Genomic DNA, 10136 nt, shown 5'->3' on the forward strand with positions numbered 1-10136 from the left:
CATCCCATCAGGCCTTTTTCACAGCAGACGTTTAGATTTGGTGTTGCAAACAATATGAATGATGGCTCTGTTGTATTTAAGTGTCCCACTGAACCATGGGTGTGTGTGATAGAGACTCTGCACACACAATGCCACGACCATGACTGCTAAATGGAATTCAGCCAGTCATAACCTGTGCTTTTCTTACTGTGACATGTCAAAATGTCATGCAGTGACATAAAAGTTATATATATATATATATATATATTATTATGGGGGAAAATGCATGTTTAGGACAGTGTTTACATGCAGTGTAAACACAGTCTATCCCAGAGAGGAGACACAGGAAAGTAATACACATAACACATAAAAATGTACAAAAATAAAAGTAAATGAAAGTAGAAAAGATATTATTTTAAAGACTGAAATAAACACATTACAGGTAGTTTTCCCCCATTTCATATTGTGATGTGCTACTTTGTGAAGATATGCAGCGATTATCTTTTCTAAAAACACAGCTTTTAAAAAACTTTATTTCAAATCTGTTTTTAATTGAGTCTTGAATATATAATAAAATAATATTGTAACAACGGCATAATTGTATTTACTATCTTGGAATAGTTTTCAGCCAGTACACGGAGCAGAGATTTTGAGGGATCTCCATGTGCTCCCCAGCAAACAGAATGAGAGGAAATGTAACTTTTAATACACCCAACAGAAAAAAAAATTATATGGGGAATGTCTCTGGGAAGCTTTGCATTCCTGTACTATCATCTGCATTAAAAACATCTCATACTGAGTTGCTTGCTCTTTTGGTTTGGGAACGAACCCCTGGGGCAAATCATGTTTGTTTACAGCGCTCCATTCCTCATGGAATGTCTCATGTGGGTGTCCACACTGTGGGCTCCACCTCCCCCTGAAGACACCCTCTGGCTGTCAGCTTGATGATGTTTTTCAGCCAGTTCCCTACTGTTCTGAAGCACAAACAAGTTTATTCTGCAGGGCTGGTTGCAGTCAAAGTTTTGCAAGAGAAGAAAAAAAAAGGTGTGGGGGGTGTACAGTATTTGGGTGATCTCCAGATCATTAAAGTGTCATGTTTCAACCCCACACATTCTCCACTCCCTTTCTTGGAAAACAGACACAGTCTCCACTTGTAATTCACAGCGAAGAAATCCACCCAGACACAAACAGACAGATATATGTGTATCTGTGTGTGTGTGCGTGTGTGTGTGGTAAGAGAAGACACAACAAGGCTGGCTATCATTCAGACCACACACTCATTACAAGCAGGGTGAGTGTATTAGTGTAATTGGGTAATGAAGGTGAGGCCAAGAGTGGCTGAGTATTGTTACTCAAACATGTTGACCGAGTGTGTGTGTGTGTGAAAGACCAAGCTATCACATAACATGAGAGGGAGCCAACAACTCAGCTCAGCTGTGAACATACAGAGCACAGCCACAGTCGGATGTTTCTTTGTTAGAATGAGAAAAATCGTGTGTCCTGCCTTCACAATTGTTACACGTTTGCCATCATTCTTCTACTTTAACGGTTAAATCAATCAGCGGTGTGTTTTTCACTACTAAATATCTCAGTGGAGTCTTTTCTGTTTGGCATCGACTCTTTCTCTGCAGTGCCAGTTCAGTTTGCAGGTTTTACACAACACCCATTTATACAGCTGGCTAAATATTTACTCTGGTAAAGTAGCTCGCTCAAGGGTACACAGTGATATCCCAGCTGGGTTTTGGACCTACAATGTGTGAAAAACCTCCTTTGCATATGGACTCCGTGCACCTGATATTTGATGTGGCTACATACAGGGCGCTTTGTATTTGGTTTAACCTGCTGATTGACAGCACACAGGCTTATATGTAGAAAATTCAAGGCTGAATGATTATTGTGGTTGTTCCAATTTGAAAAGAATGAAGAATGCTGTGAAATATCTTTTCATTTTTAATTTGCCCATGAAATTCCATTCATGCATATTATCTAACCTTGATTATGACAGGATTAAATTAAAGGAAAGGAGAAATCCTTTTTTCACTGCCGGTTTTCAAAGTTCACTGTGGCTGATAGGCAAGGCCTGCCATGAACAATTTAAGATATAAGCCTCAAGGAGCCTTGAAGCTGGGCCTTATAGTGGTTTTCGAGGAGCTGCACAGGAGGCTGCAAACTACATTTTCAAGGTGTGCAAATACATAAATGTTTAATTTTTAATTTGTTATATTCTTCAAGGAAAAAAAGTTTCTTGAGGGCTAAAAGAATCATCTGAATGCTGTGGTATGGCCAGCTGAATCAAAGGATATTTTTCCCCTACTTAGAGACCTCAACAGATCATTTTATTCATTAATTCATAAAAAACACAAAGAAAACATCTGAAAAAGCAAATAAACTTTTGTGAAGCACATTTCTTTTCTAATCTTCTATCCTCGTGATCATCCTGGGATTTATCTTGGGACAACTTGTGGGGTCCACACCCCCAGGTTAGGAACCAAAGGTCACAGGACACTGAGCACATGTGGTGATTACCATAATGATAATTCTGTGGTCATAGAAGTGTTCATTTCCTGTTTTTTCTGTTACAGCCAATTGAAATTAAAATGAGGAAACAAATATCTGATGTCAGCTGGCCAAAAACACCGAGCTGTCTAAACACAGTGTAAAAATGTACACTTGTGTAACTTGTAAATGAAGTAATAACATTAATAATGGCTGTATTCCACTCCAGTGTGCCAGGTAAGAGCTTTAGCATTGTACATGCCGGCTCAGTGGCAGGATACTGGCACGCATTAATGGAACCAAACCATAATTAATGTTATTAGTTCCACCTGTGCTTTCTCTGCCATAACGAGACAAAAATGCCTACAGAAGATTTTAAAACAATTAATATGACACTGTCATAACTGGATACTGTCACTGAGCAGCAGGTTCCTTTCATTTAACATTCAGAATTACCTGTTATGTGGCCACAGGTGGGTATTTAACCACAGCTAATGAGCCAATCAGAAGCAAGCAGCAGAAATAAAAACACTGCAGTCGCGAGCTTGGCTCAGGCCACGCGGCGTGCTGTTGTTGGTGTTGGAGCCCGTTGAAGTTCAGACATTTCAGTCAGGCTACGGTCCTGTAAGGTCTCCCAGTCTCTATAATGCTTTCCATGCCCTTTATCTGCCCCTTACATCTTCAGCAACGTTGGTCTTTACTCAGAAAATATGTTGGCATCAGCTCGTTTCTAAATACTCGTCGTCTGCGACCAGTTAGCGGGAGCGCCGTGGGTATGTTGACCCTCCAGCAAGGTGTTTGTCTTGCCAAGCGTCTTCGAGTCGTACAGGCTGTCATTGGCCCATCATTCTGTATGTCGTTTTGGCATCAGCGCGGTTTTTTTTTGTCTGGTGGCATATCATGAATAAGCCCATATGGTCCACACAGAGTGGCGAACTGAAGGAAAGCATGAAACTCAGGAATATCAGGCCTATAGGCTGTATGTGGCGTGTCCAAATGGGTTCCAAATGCGATGAATCCCAGTAGTTGGGCAATTTACCCGGTGTCAAGACCACAATGAATGGTTCACGGGTTAAGAGGTGAGCTTTCAAGGTTCATTTTCTGAGTGCATTTGATCCAAAAGTCCTGCATTTAGTTCAATGCTCAAACTAAGCAAATATTTAATACTAAAGCAGAATTTGAAAAGCGAGTAGTGATTGAGGGACACAGACTCCTGTGAGAGTTGTCGGCTGCCAGGCCTATTGTGTGTGTGTGTGTGTGTGTGTGTGTGTGTGTGTGTGTGTATTTAATACTGATACTAAAATGTGTCAGCAGCATTTTATTGTTGTAGTTGGTCCATGTAGAAGTAATCTAAACTGCTTTACTGTTAGGTAGTTTGTTAAATAACACTACATTAAATTTTAGGTAATTGTAAGGTAAATTTCATGATCATTATTATTTACTTTGAGAAAGTAGCTCCAATTAAAATGTTGCCAGTAAGTTTTTTCACCCCAACAGTAGGGTGAAAAAACAAAACATGCAAAAAATAAAATGTCTTACTGTCTTTCTTTCTATTTGGGTAAAAGCTGAACTCTCAGATGGAGGTCTCAAAGCCTGGGCAAAGAAAAACAATACTACAGCATCTGCACAGTGATATATCCCCACAGGTAAGTGAGAGGATATGTTAGTTTGTAATGTGGGTGAACTGACCTCAGTTTCAATTAAAGGGAAGGCTACAGGCTGCTCTTTCACTATGTATCCTTCACGGTCACTGATTATTTGAACACTCTAAGTGTGTAACTGTACCATACGCGATGAGTTCATAGTGGAGTTCATTGTGGCATCAGCCACCCTGTCAACTCCCAGACCACTGAGAAACAGCCCAGATTATCTGCCCCGCTCCAGTGCCCGCAGTCAACCAGTCAGGATGGGTTTTGTGTGCTTGCATTGTTTATTTTAGCCCTCATTAAAATGTGGTGGGGTGGCTTTCTCTCTCCAGGGCTCGGTGGCTACTGTGGTGAGGAGATAGGGGTCTGTGGTGGACCCCCTTGGGCGGCCCACAAAAAGCTGCCTCACCCCCTTCCCCTGCTTGCCGCTCGCCCCATCTGGGTCCCGCAGTCACACCCTGTGGCAGAGCTGCGGTTAACTGCGGCAGCTGGCTGGTAAAGAGGCACAGTGAGGATTCAAGGATACACGTTCAAGTAGGAAAACTGCCATTCACCATTATTACCACTAGAGGGTACTCAGCCACAGAGAGCTGAAAGAGGAGGGGGGGGACTGGAAGCTGGCATTGACTATGCTCCCAGGGGGTTTGTTCTTATCTCCTTTACACGGTCAGCACTTTTTCACAGGAAGCCTGAGGGAGGCTGTGTGTGTGAGTGGGAGGGATAAGGAGAGATGTGGATCTTAATGTAAGTGGTTTTACAGAGAAAAAGGGCAACTGTGGGCCTTTGTCAGCTGTGTACTTGAAAGACGCCTTGTGACGTCAGGTATTTCATGCCTGCAGGGGCCTTTGTCCAGGTTGTTTAGTCTCTTTATAAGACTACAATGTGGTCTGTTTTATTTTGTCTTTGACAAGAAAAAAAAAACAAAACTATTAGACATAAAAGACTTGCTCTGTCAGCAGCCACACCTTAGCTCCATACAGAGGAAGATTTACCTTGCAGTTTATGTTACATTAGTGTGTCAAAGCCTGTGGTGAAAATCTGTCTGGTATGTGGTGAAGAACTGCTGTGCTTGTGCATGTGTCATACTACATGTCTATATGTATTCTCGTAACTGAACCATACTCTTGTTGTTCCTTTTTAAAAGGAATCAGGAAACGTCTGTTGGGTTTGCTCATAATCCCAGGTGTGTGTGTGTGCACAGGAGACGGTGTGCACAAATGTCTTTGTGTGAAAGTGAACTAGCAGGTTCCCTTTCAGAGCCATATAGCACATCTAGGAGGAGTGAGAGGAGGTCTTTGAAGTGTTGGTTCTGCCATCCGTCTCCGGCCCACTGCCTTTCTTTTCATGCCAGCCGCTGCGGAGGCCAGGCCTGTTAAAGAGAAACGCCCCAACTGGCTCCTCCCTGCCATGTTGTCATGGTAAAATGACAACAGTCAACGTGCCCCCACTGACAGTAAAGCTCCTCTCTGTTTTGATTTTGGCTTTTGTTCCGCCTGTGCTGTCTCAAAACAGCAACTGAAGTGCACAGCCTACATGCAAGAACCCAGAGTGCAGTAGAAACAACTGAGCAGAGAAGCATAGAAGCAAAAGGCAATTAACTTGCGGCCGACATTAATTGATGTATCTGATCTGCCCACGCTGCAGGTGCTGGCTCTCTGTCCCTGGTTTTCTCTCTGATCTAAACCAAGGTGTCTCCTTTACTCGCCAGAAGCCATAGAGGATGCTATGACATTCAGGTTTAACACTGGAGGAGGAAGAAAATGAGGGGAGATATATTGATTGCCCTTAGCTGCTCCTTCATAGCCTGTGTGCATGGTTTGTGTTGGCTAAGCCCTCCAGCCTAATGGCTTTTAGACTTCCATTAGGTCGTTGCAGGCAGCTTGGTTTAAGTAAGTAACAAAAGGCTCTGTCAGAACGCTTTAAGCATTAATAAGACAGTCAGTGTTAGTTCTGCAGCCTGTCAGCTCTTCAGAAATGCACAAGTCGAAATCACAAAGCCAAAAGGGTGGTTTACTGTCGTCATTTTGAGCATTTCTCTGGCTGCGCTGTTTTTGGTAAGCCCTTAGCCGGATTAGTTTGCAGACTTTGGGGAATTTGTTCAATTGAGCTGTGAAAGCTGTGGCTCACTCACCCTGTAAACTTGCAGTGTCCCTGGGCTCCTGCGCAGTAAAAGTCCCAGTCTCACGCTGACAAACATGAAGAAGTGCCAGGAGTCTTGAACATTTGTACAATTCATTTAACGAGGAGAGACCTATGGCTCAATACTGAGAAAGGGGTTCAATAGGAATGGGTTTAGAAGTGCATCGTTTGGCAACAGAGCCGCAGACCTCAACTGGCATGAAAGGCAGAGTCTGTGAGGGTTTTTTTTTTTTATTCTCGACTTTTTTTGTTGTTAAACTGTTTTCTGGTTCTGCTTCTAAAGCCATCTTGTTTTTATAAAAGTTGTTTATTAGGAGGAAGGTCTCTCTCTTTTGTGGAAAAAGGCGCTGTGGCCTACACTGTTTCAAATCGCTGTAATTATTGGGTAGATCTGGCTTTGATGCAGCACACACTGGCTTTTCGATATGCAGACAGGATGCACATTTCTAATATATGTATAGGTTAACACATATGCCCAAAGACATGCACATACACACTGGCTGTACTTCACATACGAGTCCAAATCACATTTGTTTGATTCTTTTTCACCAGTCTGCCAGTGTATACTGCTGGACTGACCCATTTTGCCCAACAAACTCCTCTGCTTTCTGGATACTGTGTGATGTGTTTCCCCCCGGTCTGTCTGTGTTTAGTGCCACTGTGTCCCTGCAAGGCCTCAAAGTCCTGGGCCTTAATGCATCAGTTACCATATTTTTCCACCGGGTTGACTGTCGCTTGCTGGGAAGACTGCACGTTGTGTGTACGTGCGTGCTTACACTTGTGCCATTTTTGGAAGCGTCCCTGTGTTCTCTCTGCACCAGCGCTCGAGCTACGGAAGCCTCCCGGGTCTGTTTCTCCTGCGGCTGGACCACATACCCCAGAATCTTGCTTTGGTTGGAAACATATCTGTTTTTTTTCCCAGCCATCATAAACACGACAAACTCCTCTACTGTCTCCCCATCCTATATTAACAGGCTGTGTTTGGCCCTGAACTCACCATCACAAGTCTGCTCTGGGTTGCCGCTGGTTACAGTAAAAATCAACACCTTCTCTACTCCAGACTAAGACTTTTCAATGTGTAGATCCAGTTTCCCCCATGTGTACTTTGTGTGCTCAGTCAGAGGGGTGTATATATATATATATGTGTGTGTGTGTGTGTGTGTGTGTGCAATGCTCAACTCTCTCACCTTCAAGGGCCTCAAACCACAAGCATTTAATTAACTTGAAATCTGTATGTTTCAGTCTCACTAGCTTGCATTGTAGACCAGATCCAGTTTGACATTATACAACAATAAATTAAATGTCATAACGTTTTGTCACCTTGGCTACTTCCATCTTTATTCTGTCGTTATACCTCTGCATTCGTTGGCAGTGTTTTTCCAGGATTACCCCTTCACCATCAGTGCCACTTTCTGAATATTTTAAAGCAGCTCCAAGACCAGTACGGATCTAGACTGACTCCTTATTGGCTGGCTGCTACTTGGTCTGCCAGCCAAGCAGGAAACAATAGAAGGCCAGAACAATGAGCTGGCTGCAGATCAGTAGGGGTTCGCTTTGCCTCTCCCAGACGCTACGTTTTATTTCCTTTTTGATTACTCACGCCTGCCTGATGAGCGGCACACTCGCACTCCTCTCTGTCTGCCTGCCCGTGAGAGAAATCACAAAGAAAAGACTTTTTGTAGGAGACTGGTTTTGATTTGGAGGCTGGAATGCCTTTGTGATAATGTCGCAAGATTTTTTGGCAGGGGTGTGATAGATGTGTGTGAGACAAAAGGGGAAAGGTTTTTTTATGGGCAAGGGGGGTTATGATATGTGTAAGCGCATGATTCAGACCCATTCAGGTATCAGAAACTACATATTTGAAAATTGTGTGGTTTAGTGTGTTAGGGTGCTTTTCTCTGCTGATTTATGTCAGTTTCCACTGATGGCCTTCCAGGATCTGCCTATAAACAGCCTTTAAACGAGGGAATAGGAGTGCTGGCTCTGAAGTCCAAACTGTATTGCCACCCAAGCGTGCAGATCGCCTGCTGTGGGCTGGGTTCCCTTTGCCTGGCCCTCACTAGCTCCCACCACTGCTTGTCACCCCCCCATCTCACCCCGCCACCCCAACCCTCATCGCCAGGCCGGAGGTAGGAAATCAAACCAATTACGGTTGTATTTAAAGAAAATTGGAGCAGGGCCGGAAAAGTGGGGGCATTTCCAAAAACCACAAAAAGAAAACTGCAGGGCCACTCTTTGGCAAAATATAGAGTGACTGTGGAGAAGAAGAGCATGTCTCAGAAAACACACGGGGAAGTCTCTCGTTTGATTTAGCCTATAAATAATAAATATCATATTTTTCTAAATAACACACCTAGAGGCAGTTGTATAACAACTAAATGTCCACCAAAAAAGCTTTATAAGTCCTTTTGGTGTCTTCAGTAATCTGTTTCTGTGTCTCTCTCAGTGAGTGAGATGGATGGCTTATGCTCCCTGGTGGACTTGTTTGATGGATGGTTTTTAAGGACTGGCTGTGTTTATGTTCGGGTCTGCCGTGCCCCGCTGCAAGTGGCCTGCCAGAAGGCCGCACCTCATAACGTGGCTGAATACGCCAAGACATCTCAGAACCCAAATCCTCCTTGGCTCGCTCCACTGCTGCAGCTCCTGCTGAGGTACAGTATAGGGCTTCTCATAAAGCACAAACACCTGTAGGCTTCAAATTTGTGTGTGTGTGTGCACAGTCCCAGAGTCTGAGACCATCTTTACAGCCAAAAGCTTCTCTAGGATCAGTGTCGTAATTGCCACCCCTTGATCTGATATAGTCTCTCAGGTTTACCTCTCTCTCTCTCTCTCTCTCTCTCTCTCTCTCTCTCTCTGATCCTCCTCCTCGCTGTCATCTCTCAGGAAAACCCCCTCATTACCAGGCCCTGAACGTAAATGCTTCATTTTCCATCCCCCCACAGGCCCTCTTTGTTCCATGGGCCATTTGGTTGTTATATTTCAGCACTTAAAAGCAATTATTCCTAAATATGAATGCTCCATAACAGACGTCTCCAGACACTCCAAAGATTTCTTCCTTCATCTCCTCTGTCTCATTGGCAAAAACAAAAGGAGGTGAAATCAGTGTGTCTGGTGTGTGTAGATCAGATCTTTTCTGCATGGATGTGTGTAAACCTGCACACATACGCACTCATACCCGATGATAAGCCTTTGTCTGCGCAGGTGCATGCACAGAAATTGCACACACAAACTGTTTACTTCACATGCACTGACCATAAAGAGTGTAAGCTGATCTCCCATTAAGGATGAAAACAAACCAGCGAGTGGGAGGTGTCCCCTGAGGAAGTCCACAGTCACTATAGTGGAACCATGGGAACTGGTTAGCAGAAGCCTGCGGGGCAGCCACTGCCAGACACGGGGGTGTGTAATACCCACACACACTCTCACACACACACACACAGACACACTGCAGGCAGGAGGCACAAACACCAAAGCAATGGCTTTTAGCCATCTCACCTGTCTAACAATAACAATAGCTGACACTTAATTGGGTGTTGGCAGCAGCCTGATTTCATCAGACTCGCCTTTGATTGTCTTGATGTTCACGATCAAAGTGCCAAAATAGCAACAACAATAAAACAGACTGTTGCAGAAAGAGCAGTGGTATAAGAAAAATGACGATAGACATATTTTTGTGAAGCTGCTTACTGACACTTGGTGTGTGTGTGTGCAGTGGTTTACTGATTTCTTTACAGCCACATGAGTCCCTGCTGGTGTAAGGGTGTTAGTTGTCTAGCTTGGTGGTCAGTCCCAGAATGATATTTACTATTTGCTGCTTTCAGAGTAGATAGTGGGAACAAGAAAGGACAGGACGACACAAGCTTGTAATGGCTGTTC

General features: G+C 43.8%; 1 long non-coding RNA gene across 1 annotated transcript; it reads left to right on the forward strand.

Annotated features, from left to right (window-relative positions):
- The first annotated feature begins 3007 nt into the window (after positions 1-3007).
- LOC124072512 lies at positions 3008-9318 on the forward strand. Its single transcript, XR_006845519.1, has 5 exons — positions 3008-3554; positions 4041-4121; positions 4454-8389; positions 8707-8911; positions 9144-9318. It is a non-coding gene; the product is annotated as an uncharacterized LOC124072512 (long non-coding RNA).
- The last annotated feature ends 818 nt before the right edge of the window (positions 9319-10136 follow it).

Source organism: Scatophagus argus, chromosome 15, assembly GCF_020382885.2.
Source record: "Scatophagus argus isolate fScaArg1 chromosome 15, fScaArg1.pri, whole genome shotgun sequence".
NCBI classification, from domain to species: Eukaryota; Metazoa; Chordata; class Actinopteri; family Scatophagidae; genus Scatophagus; species Scatophagus argus.